Source organism: Scyliorhinus torazame, chromosome 5 (assembly GCF_047496885.1).
Source record: "Scyliorhinus torazame isolate Kashiwa2021f chromosome 5, sScyTor2.1, whole genome shotgun sequence".
In the NCBI taxonomy this organism is placed as follows: Eukaryota; Metazoa; Chordata; class Chondrichthyes; order Carcharhiniformes; family Scyliorhinidae; genus Scyliorhinus; species Scyliorhinus torazame.
Window position 1 is genome coordinate 285,282,417 of NC_092711.1, and position 20,185 is coordinate 285,302,601.

At 47.5% G+C, this 20,185-nt stretch overlaps 1 long non-coding RNA gene across 1 annotated transcript in view; it reads right to left on the reverse strand.

Annotated features, from left to right (window-relative positions):
• Positions 1-1,496: 1,496 nt before the first annotated feature.
• LOC140422792 (uncharacterized) overlaps positions 1,497-20,185 on the reverse strand; it is a 32,323-nt gene continuing 13,634 nt past the window's right edge. Inside the window, exon 2 of the long non-coding RNA XR_011947609.1 lies at positions 1,497-2,213. This is a non-coding gene — a long non-coding RNA (uncharacterized lncRNA). The remainder of the gene's footprint in view (positions 2,214-20,185) is intronic.

Consider the following 20,185-nt stretch of genomic DNA (forward strand, 5'->3'; position numbering starts at 1 on the left):
ACGAGAGTGCAAATCAGTCGATTCATCTCTGGTGGGGGGAAGACATTGGCCAGAGTTCTCCAGCTGCTGCAATTCATTTTTCCCACTGGCAGGGTACCCCCGCCCCCAGGTTTCCCGGTGATGTGGCTTCAAGGGGAAATCCCATTGACAAGTGGTGGCAGAATAGAATCCCACCGCCAGCAAACAGCGCATCGCTGAGAAACATATGGCTTGCAGACCGGAGAATCCAGCCCATAGTCTCCCAAACGGAGAATCTGGCTCACAATGTTTGAAAGAGCCGAAGGGGGCACAGGGGCAATTTCACGTTCCATGTAGCCAATGGTTGAAGACTTATGGGGTATACCTGTTCAATAAGCTTGGTTTCCAATTTGACACATTCAAACACACATTAACATGATTAATCACACTGACTATCCCCAAAACTATCCTTTCTTAATTACTGGATTTATGGAGATTAAAATGTATGGCCATGCTTCTCACGTCATTTCCCCCAGTTTCACAAAACTTGAGACAGTTGCTGTTTGTGGTCCATGCTGAAGTGTCACAGGAGCTGAAACAACTTGAAGCAGATGGTATCATGGAGTGAATCAACTCATCGTCATGGATATCGAACCCAGTCATTGCATGATGCAAAAATGGCAAATCTAAACTGCACGTTGACCTTAAGTTGGTCAACAAAGTATTTCCCGACAAATCCACTTCCTAGGACTTAAGAGCTATTGTTGTAATTTCACAACTCCACAGTCTTCATGCAATGGAGCTTTCTTCAGATATCATCAGCGGAACAAAACCCGATACAAAGCTTTTGTTAGGCATGAGGGTGTGTTTCAGTACCACAGAATGCCCTATGGACTAGGTTCAGCAGCTGGTACATTCCAGAAGATAATTTCTTATTCTTGTCAGATTTTGAGAGGGCACTTAACCTATTTGATAACGCCACTGCCCATGGAAGGGAGAAAGCAGAACACAATCAGCAATTATCAGTGGTGCCCACTCGACTCACAACACAATTTGATACTCAACAAGGACAAATGCAAACTTGCAGCATCTAAAATTGACTTTCTCGGGTACAGAGTTACAGCAGTTGTGGTAAAACCTACACAATACAATGTCAAAGCCATGCACATGCTCCCTATCTGATCTAATGTGAAAGGATCGGCATTCCTTGATACACATCACAAATTTATTGTAAATATGTAAAGATTATTGATCGTCTATGAAAGTTGCCATGCAAATATAAACATTGGAATTGGCAATCACACATCAAACAGTATTTGGCACGTTAATGGTGAAGACAGCATCTCCATCGCTCCTGAAGCATTTCAACACACAAGTGGCAACAGATGTCACAATAGATTCGGCCAGAGTACTTGTCACAGTACTTTGAAGGGCGCAAATACAAGGGATCAGGGGTTATGGGGAGAATGGGGATGACGAACATATCAACCATGATCAAATGGTGGAGCAACTCGATGGGCCGAATGGCCTAATTCTGCTTCTATATTTTATGGTTTTATTGATTACATGCTACAAAACCACAATTTTAAGTACATCAAATCACTAAATCGCAACCACAACTTACACCGTCTTCATATGGACCAAAGAAGATCAACCTTGGTACCAGTCTGTTGGGATGACAACCCAATGTGGAATACAACACCCTCAATAGTGAGCAGACCAGGATAGTTTGAGGATTATGATGATACAATTCCCTTTCCTGTAACTGACTGTGATGTTAGTCATCGAGCTGATCACAACCTTAAATTTGTAGCTCTCAGAATTCTCATCAGAGACCTTCACATCGTAAAAAATATTTCTGCACTTAGAGACAATGGACACACTGAACTCTGAGAAATGATTCAATGGGTGTATTTTTGTCTTTTTATGCTCGCTTAATATGAAATAAGTTCTTTTAGTTTTACGGGGGAAAGATGCAGTATTCAATTGTTCAAATATTCGGTGTTTGAATATGTGTGTCTGTTGACTCCTCTTGTTCTCTGTGTGCTGTTTATTAAACCTGGGTGTAGAAACAGATGACGGGTTTTCCCTCATCTCCACGGTGCGTTCTGCAGCTGCGGAGAGCAGCTCATCAGTGGCTGGCGGCAGGGTCTTCTGGTCTTGGCGTAATCAATGGGGTTTCCCATTCAATGCACTGCTCGCCACCATGGGTTTGGAGTGCGCCAACATCGGGAGTAGAGAACGGCTCGAAATTCCTGCCCAAAGAAACAAGAACATAACTGAAGCCCGAAGTTGTTTGCATGAAAGAAAACATTTTAGAAACATTATAAATAAAGCTCCTGCACCCATAGAAACTAATGTGTCACCTCTGCATATCTCTGAAGCATAACCCACAACAGGAGATATTCTGGTGGAAAATATTAGGATTTGTGAGGAGGATAGTGTAGACCTTCAAAAGGTTAAACTCTATGACAAACCAGGTTGGTGGAATGGGTGGACAATGGGTGGACATTTAATGTGGGAAAGTGGGAAATGATTTGTTTTGGTAGAAAGAACGTGAATGGACAATCTAAAACAAAGGATACAATCTGCAGGAACAGATGGAGCTGAGTGTATTTGTGCATAAATCATTGGCAGGAAAGACTGAGACAGCGATTAATAAAGCATGCAGCATCCTAGTGTTATTAATAGGGGCATAGATTACAAAAGCAAGCATGTTGAACTTGTATAAAACATTGGTTCAGCCCTCAGCTGGAGAAATTGCGTCTAGTTCTGGGTGCCACTCTTTAGGAAGGATGTGAAGGCATTAGAGAGGTTGCAGAAAAGATTCACAAGAATGGTTCCGAGGAAGAGCAAATTGAGTGGGTAGATTGGGGAAGTTGGGAATGTTTTCCTTGGAAAAGAGAAGGTTGAGAGGAGATTTGATCAAGGTATACTAAATCGCACAGGAACTGGACAGAATAGGTTGGGAGAAACTGTTCCCATTGTTGGAAATATCGTGAATGAGAGAACACAGATTGAAGGTAATTGGCAAAAGAAGCAATGAAGACAGGAGGAGAAAGGTTTTCACGCAGCAAGTGGTTGGAATCTGGAATGAGCTGCCTGAGAGTGTGATGGAGGCAGATTCAATGGAGCCATTCAAGAGGAATATTGGATTATTATTCAAAAAGGGAGAATGTGTAGGCCAACAGAGAGAAGGCAGGGAAAAGGCAGCAAGCGAATTGCTGTCTCAGAGAGATTGCACAGACATGGTTGGCCAAATGGCATCCTTCAATGCTTTCTGTGAAGACAAAATTCCATGATTTGCAGCACCATTGAACCCAGTGCGATGGACATCACGGGCAGCACGGTGACACAGTGGTTAGCACTGCTGCATCACAGCATCAGAGACTCGGGTTTGGTTCTGACCTCGGTGACTGTGTGGAGTTTGTACGTTCTCGCCATGTCTGCGTGGATTTCCTCCGGGTGCTCCGGTTTCCTCCCACAGTCCAAAGATGTGCAGGTTAGGCGGATTGACATGCTAAATTGTCCCTTAGTATCCAAAGGTTGGATGGGGTTGTGGAGATAGAATGGGAGATTGGGCCTAGATAGGGTGCTCTGGGAGAGGGTTGGTGCAGAATCGATGGGCCGAATGGCCTCCTTCTGCGCTTTAGGGATTCTATGATTCTAAGATAAATGAGGCATATCTGTTTTATCAGCTGAGACTGACCTGCGACCAGGAGAAGCTGCCTTATTTTTATAGATTTAGAGTACTCAATTTTTTTTTCCCAATGAAGAGCAATTTAGTGTGGTCATCCACCTAGCCTGCACATCTTTGGGTTGTGGGGGTGCGGCCCATGCAGACATGGGGAGAATGTGAAAACTCCACACGGACAGTGACTCAGGGCCCGGATTGAACTCGGGTCCCAGGGTCCGTGAGGCAGCAGTGCTAACCATTGCGCCACTGGCTGCCGCCCTCTGGAGAAGCTGTTAATGGTTATTTCTGAACCTAGAACAAGCAGCCGGAATGCACATTGGGAACATCATCCAGGCACAGTCGTAGGGTTGGATTTTTCCTCCCTGCATGCGCAAGAATGCCACGGGCAAGCGCGGACAATGGAAAAGGACAGTGACCTCGGTCGGGATTTTTCGGTCCCGGGCGGGTATGGCGGGAAAGTCCTGCACATAATCGTCAGTAGAGTTGGGGAATTCATAGCTTGAAATGCAAGACAACACTATGATAGGGCCACACAGTATACCATGTTAACCTCATTAGCCTGTGAAAATTCTGCTCAAATACAGAAAAAAGCTAGCAGGTCTGGCAGCATTTGTGTCAATAGAAACAAAGTTAAATAATAATTTTTATTAGTGTCACAAATAGGCTTACATTAACACTGCAATGAAGTTACTGTGAAAGTTCCCTAGTCCCCACACTTAGGCGCCTGTTCGGGTACATGGAGGAAGAATTCGGAATGCCCAATTCACCTAACAAGCATGTCTTTCGGAACTTGTGGGAGGAAACCGGAGCACCCGGAGGAAACCCACGCAAACACAGGGAGAACGTTCAGACACCACATGGACAGTGACCCAAGCCGGGAATCGAGCCTGGGACTCTGGTGCTGTGAAGCAACAGTGCTAACCATTGAGCTACCTTTCATCAGAATTGGGAAAAGTTAGAGATCTAGCAGGTTTTAAACCAATTGAAATGGGGTGGGGTGTGGAAGAGGTGGGAAAGGAACAAAAGGAAACGGTTCTGACAGGGTAAAAGGCAGAGAGAGAGAGAGCAGTTCATAAAGCATGCAATGTCCTGGGCTTTATGAATAGGGACATAGGGTACAAGAGCAAGGTGGTTCTGTTGATTTTGTACAAGCCACTATTTCGGCCTCAGCTAAAATATTGTGTCCAATCCTGGGCACCTCACTTAGGAAGGATGTGAAGGTATTCGAGAAAATGCATAAAAGATTCACAAGAATGGTGAAGATAGATTAGAGAAGTTAGGGCAGTTTTCCAGAGAGAAAAAGAGTTTGAGAGGAAATTTGATAGAGGAATTCAAAATCATATGGGGTTTGGCAAGAGGGGAGGGAAGAAAAGGATCGAGAACGAGAGGACACAGATTTCAAGAAATTAGTGAAAGAAGCAAAAGTGAGGAGAAACTTTTTTTTTAAAGTATTTTTATTCAATTTTAGCAAATTTTCAACAACCACCCCCCCCCCGCCCGCTTACAGAAAAAAGAAAAGTATAAAACACAAAGATCAACATCGTACACTTATATCGTGAATTACCCCAATGTACAAAGCCCCCCATGAAGCAATAATAAACACATACCCAAACCCCCGCCCCCCTCCTCCCCCTCTCAACGCCCCCCCCCTCCTCCCTTGGGTTGCTGCTGTTGCTGACCACCTCCTAACGTTCCGCTAGAACGTCTAGGAACGGTTGCCACCACCTGAAGAACCCTTGCACAGACCCTCGCAAGGCAAACTTTACCCTCTCCAATTTAATGAACCCTGCCATGTCGCTGATCCAGGCTTCTACGCTTGGGGGCTTCGCATCCTTCCACTGTAGCAGAATCCTCCGCCGGGCTACCAGGGACGCAAAGGCCGGTATACCGGCCTCTTTCGCCTCCTGCACTCGAGGCTCGTCCGATACCCCAAATAATGCTCACCCCCAGCTCAGCTTGCCCGGGTGTTCACCACCTTAGACACAGTCCTCGCAAAGCCCCTCCAAAACCCATCCAGCGCCGGACACGCCCAGAACATATGGGCGTGGTTTCCTGGGCTCCCCGAGCACCTGTCCTCTACCCCAAAAAACCAATTCAACCTCGCCCCAGTCATATGCGCTCTGTGAAGAACCTTCAATTGTATCAGGCTAAGCCTGGCGCAAGAGGAGCAAGAATTAACCCTACCCAGGGCATCAGCCCACAGACCCTCATCTATCTCCTCCCCAAGCTCCTCCTCCCATTTACCCTTTAGCTCCTCCACCGAGGTCTCCTCCTCTTCCTGCATCTCCTGATAGACCACCGAGACCTTGCCTTCTCCAACCCACACCCCCGAGAGCACCCTATCTTGAATCTTACGTGCTGGAAGCAGCGGAAATTCCCTCACCTGCCGTCTCATGAACGCCCTCACCTGCATGTACCTGAAGGCATTTCCGGGAGGCAGCCCAAATTTCTCCTCCAGTGCCCTAAGGCACGCAAACATCCCACCGATAAACAGGTCCCCCATTCTTTTAATTCCTGCCTGATGCCCGCTCAGAAACCCCCCATCCATTCTCCCCGGGATGAACCGATGGTTCTCTCGGATCTGGAACCAAACCAAGGCCTCTACCTCACCCCTGTGACGCCTCCACTGCCCCCAAGTTTTCAGAGTCGCCGCCACCACCGGAATCGTGGTGTACCTTGACGGCGGGAGCGGCAGCTGTGCCGTCACCAGCGTTCTCAGACTCGTGCCCACACAGGACGCCATCTCCAGCCTCTTCCACGCCGCCCCCTCCCCCTCCATTATCCACTTATGGATCATCGCCACATTGGCAGCCCAGTAGTACCCACATAGATTGGGCAATGCTAGCCCTCCTCTGTCCCTGCTACACTCCAGAAACACCCTTTTTACCCTCGGGGTCTTATTCGCCCACACGAATCCCATGGTGCTCCTGCTGACCCGTTTAAAAAAGGCCTTTGGGATCAGGGTGGGAAGGCACTGGAACACAAAGAGGAACCTCGGAAGGACCGTCATTTTCACCGACTGCACCCTACCCGCCAACGACAGTGGCAACATATCCCTTAAACTCCTCCTCCATCTGCTCCACCAGCTGCGTCAAATTGAGCTTGTGTAGGGCCCCCCAACTCCTAGCCACCTGGATCCCCAGGTTCTGAAAGCTCCTTTCCGCCCTCTTCAGCGGAAGCTCGTCTAACTCCCTCCCCTGGTCCCCTGGGTGTATCACAAAGAGCTCACTCTTCCCTACGTTAAGCTTATACCGGAAAAGTCCCCGAAATCCCTGAGGATCCGCATAACCTCCGGCATCCCCTCCACTGGGTCTGCCACATACAATAACAGGTCATCGGCATACAGCGGCACCCAGTGTTCCTCTCCCCCCAAACCAGTCCCCTCCAGTTCTTGGACTCCCTCAGTGCCATGGCCAAAGGCTCAATTGCCAATGCGAACAGCAAGGGGGATAGGGGCTATCCCTGCCTTGTCCCCCGGTACAGCCGAAAGTATTCCGACCTCCGTCGGTTCGTGGCCACACTCGCCACCGGGGCTTCATAAAGTAGCCGAACTCAACTGATGAACCCCTCCCCAAACCCAATCCTCCTCAGCACCTCCCAAAGATACTCCCACTCCACCCTACCGAAGGCCTTCTCCCCGTCCATAGCCACCACTACCGCCACTTCCACCTCCACTGCAGGCATCATAATTACATTGAGGAGCCTCCGCACATTGGTGTTCAACTGCCTACCCTTCACAAATCCCGTCTGGTCCTCGTGAATCACCCCCGGGAGACAGTCCTCGATTCTGATAGCCAGCACCTTCACCAACAACTTCGCGTCAACGTTGAGGAACGAGATCGGCCTGTACGACCCACACTGTAATGGGTCCTTGTCCCACTTCGGGATCAGCGAGATCAGCGCCCTGGACATTGTCGGGGGCAAGGCCCCCCCTCCCTCGCCTCATTGAAAGTCCTCACTAGTAGTGGGCCCAACAGGTCCTTGTACGTCCGATAGAATTCCACCGAAAACCCATCTGGACCCGGGGCCTACCCTGCCTGCATGCTCCCCAACCCCTTCACCAGCTCCTCCAGCCCAATCAGTGCCCCTTGCCCAACCATCTGCTCCTCCTCCACCCTCGGGAACCTCAGCCGATCCAAAAATCGGCGCACCCCCCTCCCCGTCGGGGGCTCAGACCTGTACAGCTCCTCATAAAAGTCCCTGAATACCCCATTTATTCCCACCGCACTCCGCACCGTGTTACCCCCTCTATCCCTAACTCCCCCAATCTCCCTCGCTACCACCCGCTTCCGAAGCTGATGTGCCAACATCCGGCTCGCCTTCTCCCCATATTCATACACCGCCCCTTGCACTTTCCTCCACTGCACCTCTGCCTTCCTGGTAGTCAACAGGTCGAATTCGGCCTGGAGGCTTCATCGCTCCTTGAGTAATCCCTCCTCGGGGACATCTGCATACCTCCTATCCACCCTTAATATCTCCCCCACCAATCTCTCCCTCTCTCTCCTCTCCTTCCTCTCCTTATGGGCCCTAGTGGAGATTAGCTCTCCCCTGACCACCGCCTTCAACGCCTCCCAGATCACGTCCACCTGCACCTCCCCATTGTCATTAGCCTCTAAATATCTTTCAATGCACCCCTAGATCCACCCGCTCACCTCCTCATCCGCCAACAATCCCACATCGAGGCGCCACAGCGGGCGCTGGTCCCTCTCCTCCCCCAACTCCAGCTCCACCCAATGCGGGGCATGATCTGAGATAGCTACGGCCGAATATTCCCTGCCCCGCACTCTCGGGATTAGTGCCCTACTCATAATGAAGAAATCTATCCGGGAGGAGGCTTTATGGACATGGGAAAAAAGGAAAATTCCCTGGCTTCCAGCCTGGCAAACCTCCATGGGTCCACTCCCCCCATTTGGTCCATAAACCCCCTAAGCACCTTGGCTGCCGCCAGCCTTTTACCCGTCCTGGACCTGGAGCGGTCCAATGCTGGGTCCAACACCGTGTTGAAGTCCCCCCCCCCCCCCCATTATCAAGCTCCCTGTCTCCAGATCCGGAATCCGACCCAACATGCGCCTCATGAATCCGGCATTGTCCCAATTTGGGGCGAATACATTCACTAATACCACCCGCCCCCCTTGCAGCTTACCACTCACCATCACGTACCGCCCTCCATTATCTGCCACGATGTTCAGAGCCTCAAACGACACCCGCTTCCCCACCAAGATCGCCACCCCTCGATTCTTCACATCCAAACCGGAGTGGAAAACCTGCCCTACCCACCCCTTCCTCTGCCTAACCTGATCTGCCACCTTCAAATGGGTCTCCTGGAGCATAACCACATCTGCCTTCAGTCCCTTCAGGTGCGCGAACACACGGGCCCTCTTGACCGGCCCGTTCAGGCCTCTCACATTCCAAGTTATCAGCCGGATCAGGGGGCTTCCCACCCCCCCCCCCCCTTGCCGACTAGCCATCTCCTTTTCTAGGCCCGCGCCTCCCGCTCCCTCCATTCCCCCAGGCGGCGGACCCCCGCTCCGACTCTCCCTCCGAACTCCAGCTCCCCTTTGGCCAATGCAGCAGCAACCCAGTTCCTGCCCCCTTCTCCCCCCCCCCCCTCCAGCTAAGTACCCCCTAGCTGTATTGCTCCTCCCATGGCACTCCCGTAAGTCAGCTGACTCCTGCTGACCCCGGCCTCTCCCGCCACTCCGTCGACCCCCCAGTGTGAGAATCTCTCCTCCCCGTCCTGACAGTCAGCGTGCGTTCCTCTCCAACATCGCCTTTCCCCCCCGGTCCCGCCCCCTTCTTTCCCTCGCGCGGAAAAAGCCCACGCTTTCCACCAAGCTGGCCCCGCCCTCTCTGCCGCAGCTCCCTTTTGCGGCCTTATATCAGCTCCCCACCTCGGGCCTCCAATTCCCCCTCCCCACCGGTGGGGCCCCGTCCTTCCAAGCACCGACGCCCACACTCTCACACAACCCCCATTTCAATCATTTACCCAACCCCACCCGGCACCAAAGAAAACAGAACAGAACATCCCCCAGAACACAATAACCACAATAACCCCCCCTCGACACCCCCTCCCAACAAACCGTCAGTCCGTGTCCAACTTTTCGGCCTGGATAAAGGTCCACGCCTCCTCCAGCGTCCCAAAGTAATGGTGTCGGTCCTTAAACATGACCCACAATCGCGCCGGCTGCAGCATCCCGAATTTCACCCCCTTCCGATGCAGAACCGCCTTAGCCCGATTGTACCCGGCCCTCTTCTTGGCCATCTTCGCGCTCTAGTCCTGATATATACGGATCTCTGCGTTCTCCCACCTGCTGCTCCGCTCCTTTTTAGCCCATCTCAGGACACACTCCCTGTCCACAAAGCGGTGGAACCGCACCATTACCGACCGCGGCGGCTCGTTGGCCTTGGGCCTCCTCGCCAGGACTCGGTGAGCCCCATCCAGCTCCAGGGGCCTCGGGAAAGCTCCCGCGCCCATCAGCATGTTCAGCATCGTGACCACGTATGCTCCAGCATCCGACCCCTCCACTCCCTCCGGGAGACCCAGAATCCGAAGGTTCTTCCTCCTCGACCGATTCTCCATGTCTTCAAACTTTTCTTGCCACTTCCTGTGCAGCGCTTTGTGCGCCTCCACCTTCACCGCCAGGCCCAAGATCTCGTCCTCGTTCTCCGAGGCCTTTTGCCGCACCTCCCGGATCGCCACCCCTTGGGCCTTCTGGGTCTCGACCAGCTCATCGATCGATGCCTTCATCGGCTCCAGCAGCTCTGCCTTCAGGTCTGCAAAACAGCGCTTGATGAACTCCTGCTGCTCATGCGACCATTGCTCCCACGCTGCCTGGTCTCCACCCGCCGTCATCTTGGTTCTCCTCCCTCGCACGTTTTGCTGCACCAAAATCACTTTTTTCACCGCTCCACTCCTGGTCCAATCCATACAGTCCCGGGGAAATCGTACTGTCACCTTCCCATACTGGGAACCGTCGAACAAATGCCGCTGGGGCCCCTAAAAAGAGCCCAAACATCCGTTTCTAACGGGAGCTGCCGAACATGAAACTTAGCTCAGCATAGCCGCAACCGGAACAAGGATAAACCTTTTTACACAGTGAGTGTGGGGGTTTGGAATGCACTGCCTGGGAGTGTGGTGGCAGAAAGTTCAATCAAAGCATTCAAAATGGAATTAGACTGGTTTATGAAAATGACAATATAAAAAATTAATAATCTAGTCTTTATTGTCACAAGTTGGCTTACATTAACACTGCAATGAAGTTACTGTGGAAAAGCTCCTAGTCGCCACATTCCGATGCCTCTTCGGGTACACAGAGCGAGAATTCAGAATGTCCAAATTACCTAACAGCACTTCTTTCGGGAATTGTGGGGGGAAACGGGAGCATCCGGAGGAAATCCACGCAGACACGGTGAGAACATGCAGACTCCGCACAGACAGTGACCCAAGCCGGGAATCGAACCTGGGACCCTGGAGCTGTGAAGCCACAGTGCTACCCACTGTACTACCGTGCTGCCCTATGTTCACAAATGTTCAGGGGGAAGATGGGGAAGGGTAGGTGTACAGACATGATTGGTCAAATGGCCTCCTTCTGCGCTGTAACATTTCTGTGATTCTGTGAAATGACTGAAGAGTTCGTGGTGGAAACCCAAAGGAAGTGGTACTGAAACATGGAAAGAAACAAATGAATGTCTAAGTTCAGTGGAGCCTGCCAGAGTGGGCACGATGACGGAGAACCTAGTGGGAGGGGGTATCTGTGTCTGATTCCTGGCTTCTTAGAAACTGTCCTCAACTTTGTTCTGAACGATGCCCACTGGTGTGGCATGATGCCAATTAGGCTCATAATCAGTTACTTAGAGCCAATGTAAGCCCGTTGGGTTTGTCTGCGATCTCTTAGGAGGGGCCCCTTATTGACGGGTATATGGCACCCAATTGAGGGACCAACATCGGGAAGTGGGGTGCCACTGAAGGCCGTGCCACTGAAAACCAACCCCTTATCCTGGCATCTGCACCCTTCCCACACATTATCACTGGTGACCACTTCCTCTTGACCCCTATCCTGACCCACTCAAGCACTCATCCCTGCCTCCAGGGATCTAGACTCAACCCTGAGAGTAAGCATTGTCAGCAGCAGCCACCACTCTCAGTGCCACAGCCAGCACCAGAGAGGTGCTGGACTCTGATTTCTCAGCAGCTTTCACGGATGGGATTTCCGATCTCCGGGAGCTTTAATCAGCTGGGAAGTCCGACTCTGAGCAGTTAAGTGCCTGAGCACACTTGAATTGGATTGGCCCTCCCACACTGAAGCAAGGCAGGGCCCCCACCGGTTCTCCAACCTGTGTGGTACACCAGCATCGCTGGACGTGTGTAGAGGAAGTGTGAATGGAAGAATCGTGGCAGAGACATTTTTTCCTCCATTCCTTTCAGCATACCAAAGGGACCATTTCCTCCACATCACCCTGGACCACTCCTCAATCATTCCAACACATCCTCCCCTTCCCACGGCACCTTTCCATACAAGCGCAAAGGATGATGACCATTTAACTCCTGTCTTCTCACCACCCAAAGCCTTCCAGACGAAGCGGTAATTTTCCTGCAGTTCCTTTAATTTAGTTCACTATATTCACAGTGTGGTCTCCTCTACACTGAGGCGACCAGACACAGATTGGGTGACCACTTCGTGGAACATATCTGTTCACTCCATAAGCATTACCCCGAGACTCCAGTCACCTGTCATTTTAATTCTCCACCTTGCTCCCACTTTGACCTCTCTGTCCTTGGCTTTTGCAGAGTTATAATGAAGCTTATTGCAAACTTGAGGAAGAGCACCTTATCTTTCAGCTGGGCACATTACAGTCTTCCAGACTCCACATTGAGTTTAACAATTTTAGATCACAGTTTATTTCTGTTTTCTTTTGCTTTTTGTTCTCTCTTGATCGCTCTCCTTTTCTTTGCTTCTAGACAGGAACTACTTATGGTCCCCATGGATGCTGTCAGACCCCTCTCTCTCTCTCCCTCCTCTCTCTAGCAGTCCCTATAAGCAAGGAGGATGCTTGTCATGGAGCCCATGGTAAGAGCTTGCACATGAAGTGTTTCAACACAGGGAGGCTGTTGCACTGCAGCTACCACATGGGGAATCCCCCACTCTTACCGATTGCCATCGGCACATCAGAATGATTTACAGTCAGCCAGCTTGGCCACACGTCAAACACACCTTCCATGACCAGCAGGAGCAGGGCTCAAACCAAAGCTTCTAGCTCAGAGATCAGGGCACTACTCACTATACCACAAGACTTTCCTTGGGTACCATACTAGCAACAGCAGCTTATAGTTAAATAGTGCTTTTAATGTAATGAAATGTCTCAAGGTGCTTCACAGGAAGAATCACAGGAACATTACAAAGCAAAATATGACACTGAGACACTGAGGTAAAGAAATTTGGCACATCTGCATCGACTCTCACAAACGTCTACAGATGTGCCATAGAGAGCATCCTATCCGGCTGTATCACAGCTCGGTATGGCAACTGCTTGGCCCAAGATCGCAAGAAACTTCAGAGTGTGGTGAACTCAGCCCAACGTATCACACAAGCTTTCCATCCTCCCATTGATTCGGTCTACACTCCCCGCTGCTTCAGGAAGGCAGACAGCATTGTCAGTGACCCCTGCCACCCAGGTTTTTCCCTCTTCCAGACCCTTTGCTGGAGGGAAGAAATGCTCAGAGTCCGTTTGCGACTGCCTGGTGTTGGTAAAACTTTTGTTTATTCGAAAAATGGCTGTGTGCACAACAGGAGAACCAGAAGATGTTGCTGCCTTCAGCAAGCACAAGTCTGTTCTGATTTTTACAGGGATTTCATGAATATATATTTTAAGTTTGCTCACAGTTACAAATAGGCATTGACGTTTTCGATCAATTTCATTCAATGCAATCTGGTCAGCAGGTATCGGTAGAGATGTTTCCTGAGCCCCTTAATGGGAAACCAATTTACTCATACAATGGGTTTTACAAGTTACCAGATCATGTTCAGAATGTTCCCCTTAACCTGAAATAATGCCGTTAGTCCTTGATGAGGCGTCAATGGGTTTGTATTTCCTGCTCTGGGTAGAACAATAAATCTCCTGCAGACAAGCTGGGGCCATAGTCTTGTGACATGAGTTCCCCATTATTGTTATAATGACCTGTAGGATGATTAAATTATCCTGAGTGCAGGTTTTCGTAAGGTTTCTGGCTGATCCAACAATTTAACCCTTTGCCTACCTGTTTTCCACTCCCCATGTGCTGCTTTTAACCTGGAACATCGTTTTATTAATATATGTTATTTTCTCGCTAACACCCTTCAATCAGGCAGAAGATACAGAAGTCTGAAGACCTGCTCATCCAGACATAGGAACAGCTTCTTCCCACAGCTACTAGACTCCTCAACGACTCTCCCTCAAACTGATCTATTCCTTGTAAGAACACTATTCACGGCTTCCTATGCTGCTCTTGCTCATGTATTTGCTTTGGCTCTTGTTCCACAGTGTAACCAATCACTGTTTGTCGGTGTACTTTGTTGATTATTCTTTTTGTCTACTGTGTATGTTCCCTTGGCCGCAGAACAATGCTTTTCACTGTACTTTGCTATATTTGACAATAAATCAATCAATCAATCAAAAGCTTAGTCAAAGCGATAAGTTTTAACAAATATCTTAAGGAGAACAGCAAGGAAAAGAGGTGGCAATGTGTAGGGAGGGTATTCCAGAACTTGGTGCCTTAGCAACTAAAGGCACAGCAACCAATAGCAATTAACATTGGGAATGCTGAAGAAGCCAGATATCACACAGAAGGTTAGGAGATTGACGATGAGGACAGAGGCAGAAAGGGTCAAGGCCATGGAGTGACTTGAAAACAAAGATGTAACAAGCAAAGTGGATAATGGGCATCTTGTAGATGAGGTATATCTGGACTTCTGGAAGGCGTTTGATAAGGTGCCGCACAGAAGGTTAATTCACAACTTTATATCACATGAAATTAGAGGTAATTTATTAGCTTGGATAGAAGACTGGCTGACGGACAGAAGACAGAGAGTTGAGATAAAAGATTGGCAAGATGTAATTAGTGGGCTACCACAGGGTTTGGTCCTTGGGCCCCATCTATTTACAATCTATATAAAAGACTTGGCTACAGGAATAGACGGTTCCATATCCAAATTTACAGACAACACAAAAATAGGCAGTACAGTAAGTTGTAATGAGGAAATAAGAACCTTCTAAAAAACAGGAGCAGGAGGCCATTTGACCCTTCAAGCCCACTCTGCCATTCATTATGATTATGGCTGACCATCCAACTCAATAGACTAATCCTGCTTTCCCCCATATCCTTTGATTCCCTTTGCCCTAAGTGCTATATCTAACTGCTTCTTGAAACCATACAATGTTTTGGACTCAACTACTTCCTTTGGTAATGAATTCCACAAGCTTACCACTCTCTGGGTGAAGAAATTTCTCCTAATCTCTATCCTAAATAGTTTACACCCTATCCTCAGACTGTGGCCTCTGGTTCTGGACACATCCACCATCGGGAACATCCTTCCTGCATCTACTCTGCCCAGTACTGTTAGAATTTTATAGGTTTCTATGAGGTCCCCCTCATTCTTCTGAACTCCAGCGAATACAATCCTAATCGATTCAATCTCTCCTCGTACGTCAGTACTGGTAAACCTTTGTTGCACTCTCTCTATAGCTAGAACATCCTTCCTCAGATAAGGAGACCAAAACTGCACACAATATTCCAGGTGTGGCCTCACCAAGGCCCTGTATAATTGCAGCAAGACATCCCTGCTCCTGTACTTGATTCCTCTCGCAATGAAGGCCAACATACCATTTGCATTCTTTACCGCTTGCTGCACCTGCATGCTTATCTTCAATGACTGGTGTACTAGGACACCCTGGTCACGTTGCATGTTTTCCTCTCCTAATTTATGGCCATCCAGACAATAGTCTGCCTTCGTGTTTTTGCTACCAAAGTGGTAACCTCACATTTATCCAAATTATACTGCATCTGCCATTCATTTTCCCACTCACTCAAGTTGTCCAAATCACACTGGAGGATCTGTGTATTCTCCTCACAGTTCACCCTCCCTCCCAACTTGGTGTCATTTGCAAATTTGGAGATATGACATTTTGTTCCCTCATCTAAATCATTAATATATATTGTGAACAGCTGAGGTCCTAGCAGCAATCCCTGTGGTACACCACTGCCAATTTGGAAAAAAAACTGTTAATTCCTACTCTTTGTTTCCTCTCTGCCAACCAGTTTTCAATCCATCACAATACGCTTCTCCCAATCCCATATGCTTTAATTTTACACGCTAATCCTTTATGTGGGACTTTGTCAAAAGCCTTCTGAAAGTCCAAGTGCACCATATCCACTGGCTCCCACTCTTAAACTCTACTTGTTACATACTCAAAGAATTCCAGTAGATTTGTTAAGCATGATTTCCCCTTCATAAATCTATGCTGACTCTCTCCGATCCTGCCATTGTTTTCTAAGTGCTCTGCTATAAAATCTTTGATAATGGATTCTCGAATTTTCCCCACTGACGTCAGGCTTACTGGTCTATAATACCCTGATTTCTCCCTACCTCCCTTTTTAAATAGTGGAGTTACATTAGCCACCCTCCAATCTGCAGGAACTGTCCCGCAGTCTATAGAATCCTGGAAGATGACCACCAATGTATCCACTATTTCAAGAGCCACCTAGGTTAGGAGAGTGGGTCAGAATGTGGCAGATGGAGTTTCATCTATATAGGTGTGAGATCATGCATTTTGGTCAGAAAAATGAGAAGGCAACTTATTATCTAAATGGGGAGAGATTTGAGGGTGCTCTGAGAGGGATTTGAGGGTCCCTTTTATGAATCACAGAAAACTAGTATGCAGGTACAGCAGCTAATAAAGAAAGCGAATAGAATGTTGGCATTTATAGCTAAAGGAATAGAGTACAAAGGTAAGGAAGTGTGGTTGCAACTATAGAAGGCACAGGTGTGTCCACACCTGGAGTATCGTACGAGGTTTCGGTCCCCTTATTTGAGGAAAGATGTAGTGGCATTGGAGGCAGTTCAGAGGAGGTTCACTAGGTTGATTCCAGAGATGAGGGGTTTGTCGCATGAAGAGAGATTGAACAGTTTAGGCCTATACTCTGTAGAGTTTAGAAGAGTGAGGGGAGATGAAATTGAGGACTACAAGATAATAAAAGGTGTTGATAAAGTAGATGTGCTTCCTCTTGTGGGGCATTCTAGAATGCGAAGTCATAGTCTTAGAATAAGGGGTAGCAAATTCAAAACAGAGTTGAAGAGAAACTATGTCTCCCAAAGAGTTGTGAATCTGTGGAATTTGTTACCCCAGAGTGCGGTGGATGCTGGGACGGTGAGTAAATTTAAGGAGGAGTTAGACAGATTTTTAATTGGTAATAGGTTGAAGGGTTCTGGAGAACGGGCAGGACGGTGGAGTTAAGGCAGGATGAGATCAGCCATGATCGAATGGCGGAGCAGGCTCGAATGGGCCAAATAGGCGAATGCTGCTCCGCTATCTTATGAACTTATGAGAATTTTATAACCAAGATGTTGCTTGAGCGGGAGGCAATGTAGGTCAGTGAGCACAGGAGTGATAGGGAATGGGACTTAAAACATGGTTAGCAGAGTTTTGGATGAGCCTATGGAGGGGAGAATATGGGAGACTAACCCAGATGGAGGGATTGAGCCTTGAGGGAACAAAGGTGTGAAAGAGGGTTTCTGCAGCAGATGAGGTGGGGCACATTTGAGTGATGTTATGGAGGTGGAAATAGGTGGCCTTTGCAGTGGCATAAATATGAGGTTGGAAGTTCATCTCAGGATTAAATGTGACACAAAGGTTGCAAATAGACTGGCTCAGTCTCAAACTATAGAGAGGACTAGAGTCAGTAAGTTGTTGTGGGCCAGGGTTTAGAGAACCCCAAAGTGTATCATGGAATTCACCTGACCCACAACTTTTAATAGATTGTAGTATGGGGAGCACACGGCCCACTCTACAGGTGTGGTACAGCAGAAATGGAAAAGTATTTTTTAAAGCAAAACAATGTTTATTCTATGAACTCAAGTTCACTTTTTAAAACATACAGTGAACATCTGAGCAACCATTAATTCAAATACAACCCCCAAAGAATACAACATTAAGTAATCCTTAATAACTTCCCAAACAACATCCAGAAGACAAAAGAAACACCTTTTAACAGAAGCACATTAGGTTTACATTCGCTACTGGTTTACATTCACTACTGAGAACATTTATAAATCTGAATTCACCAAATGATCAAGAGATAGTCTTTTCATGGCAGAGAGATCAACGGTGCACCTGCCGTGGCTGGCTTCAGCTCCAACACTGAAAACTAAACTAAAACACACCCTGCAGCAAACAGCCTAAAACAAAAGTAAAAAGCTGACAGACAGCCCAGTTCCACCCACACTCTGACATCACTGATAAACACCCATTTCTTAAAGGTACATTTCTTAAACACCCATTTCTTAAAGGTACATTTCTTAAACACCCATTTCTTAAAGGTACTCTCACATGACACCTCCCCCCCAAGAAAAAAAACCCCATCAACTTCAAGATGATTTCATTTTTCACCTTTTCACTATCCTTTAAGAAATGCACACAGTAAATATACTTTATCGTTTCAAAAAAAACAACACACGCAAACAGGTGTAATATAGTCCATTTTTTTCGTTCTTCTTCCTCCAACTGAAATCCTTCTCGATTGACAGTCTCTTTGAACAAGAAGGTCTCTGCATGATCCGTCCATTTCGCTACGCCTCGGCATTTCTCTTTAACGTCAGATACTTTAGTTCAATCTGATCACAGAGTCCCTTGCAATTCTCCAACACAGGAGCATTGGTTATCACAGCTATCAGGCAGTCAAATGCCTGCTGAAAGTCCGCTGTCCACTGAAATTTTTGACGTTTCTTCAGCAAGTCCATCAGTGGAGCGATCACACCACAAAAGTTTTTCACAAATGTTCAATCAAATCCACTCATGCCAAGAAATCGCATTATGTCCCTTCATGTTCAGGGGATTGGAAACTCCTTAAGGAAAGTGACTTGGGCTTTTCCACATTCACTTTTGGCTAAGTTTATCACCAAACCCAACTCCTGAAGTCGATCGAATAACTCCATCAGATGTTTTAAATATTCTTTCCATGTCTGGCTGAAAATTACCACATCGTCGATGTATACCGCACAATTGGGTAATCCTGAAACAATTTTGTTAGTTAACCATTGAAATGTGGCTGGGGTGTTTTTCATGCCAAATGGCATAAATTTGAATTGGTATATACCATCTGGAGTCACAAAAGCTGAAATCTCCTCCGCCCTTTTGGATAAAGGTACCTGCCAGTAACCTTTAAGTAAATCCAGTTTGGAAATAAAAGCTGATTGTCCCACTTTCTCAATGCAATCCTCCAAACGTGGGATAGGATAAGAGTCTGTTCTTGTAACTGCATTAACCTTTCTATAGTCCACACACAACCATTGGGTACCATCTGGTTTTGGTACCATCACGAAGGGTGAGCTCCATTGGCTGAAGCCCACTTCAATTATGCCATTTTTATGCATACTCTCAATCTCTTTGTTAACCTGTGCCAATTTTAAAGGGTATGGATGTTGTTTGGTTGGAACAGCATTTCCCACATCTACATCATGTATAGCCATTTTAATACTTCCCAATTTATCTCTACAACCTTGCCCACATGATATCAATAACTCTTACAAGTCAGTTTGTTTTTCCTCTGGAAAATAACACAACAATTTATCCCAATTTTTAAGAACATCTCTTTTCCAATTTAATTTGAGGTATGTCAAATTCACAGTCATCTGGATTTAGTTTGTCACTTTGAGTTAGAATCGTTAAAATCTCCTTTTTCTCTCCCTCCCTTTCAAAGTACTTTTTAAGCATATTCACATGACACATGTTTTAGGAAGCAGTCCTACGCAATCAATTAGGACCCGTGTAAAAGGGTCCTCAAATGCTGGAATGGGTATTAAGGGTGCTGGTTTTATCACTGCTTGAGGTTTCCCTATCACTGTGTGACATGATTGACAAAATTTAACTACATCTTTATGTAGTCCAGGCCAATAAAAAATGTTTTTGTATTTTAGCTTGAGTTTTCCTTATTCCCAAATGACCTCCCACTGGTATCACATGTGCAACTCGCAACACCTCCTTTCTATACCCGACCGGCAATACTCCTTGATGAACTTCTGCCCACTTTTCATCCGCCTACATATGTAAAGGTCTCCATTTTCTCATCAAGACATTACTTTTACGGGAATAACACTCTGGTATACACTCAGATTCCTCTTCCATATATGCTTTCTGATACATCCGTTTTATTTCTATATCTTTTTGTTGTAACTCCGCAAATTTCTCTGAACAAAAAATATCCGCCACATCCTCCACCTGTTCTTGTTCTTTTTCAACCATCTGATCAAAAATTGTTTCTGATAATTGCTCTTCAACTTC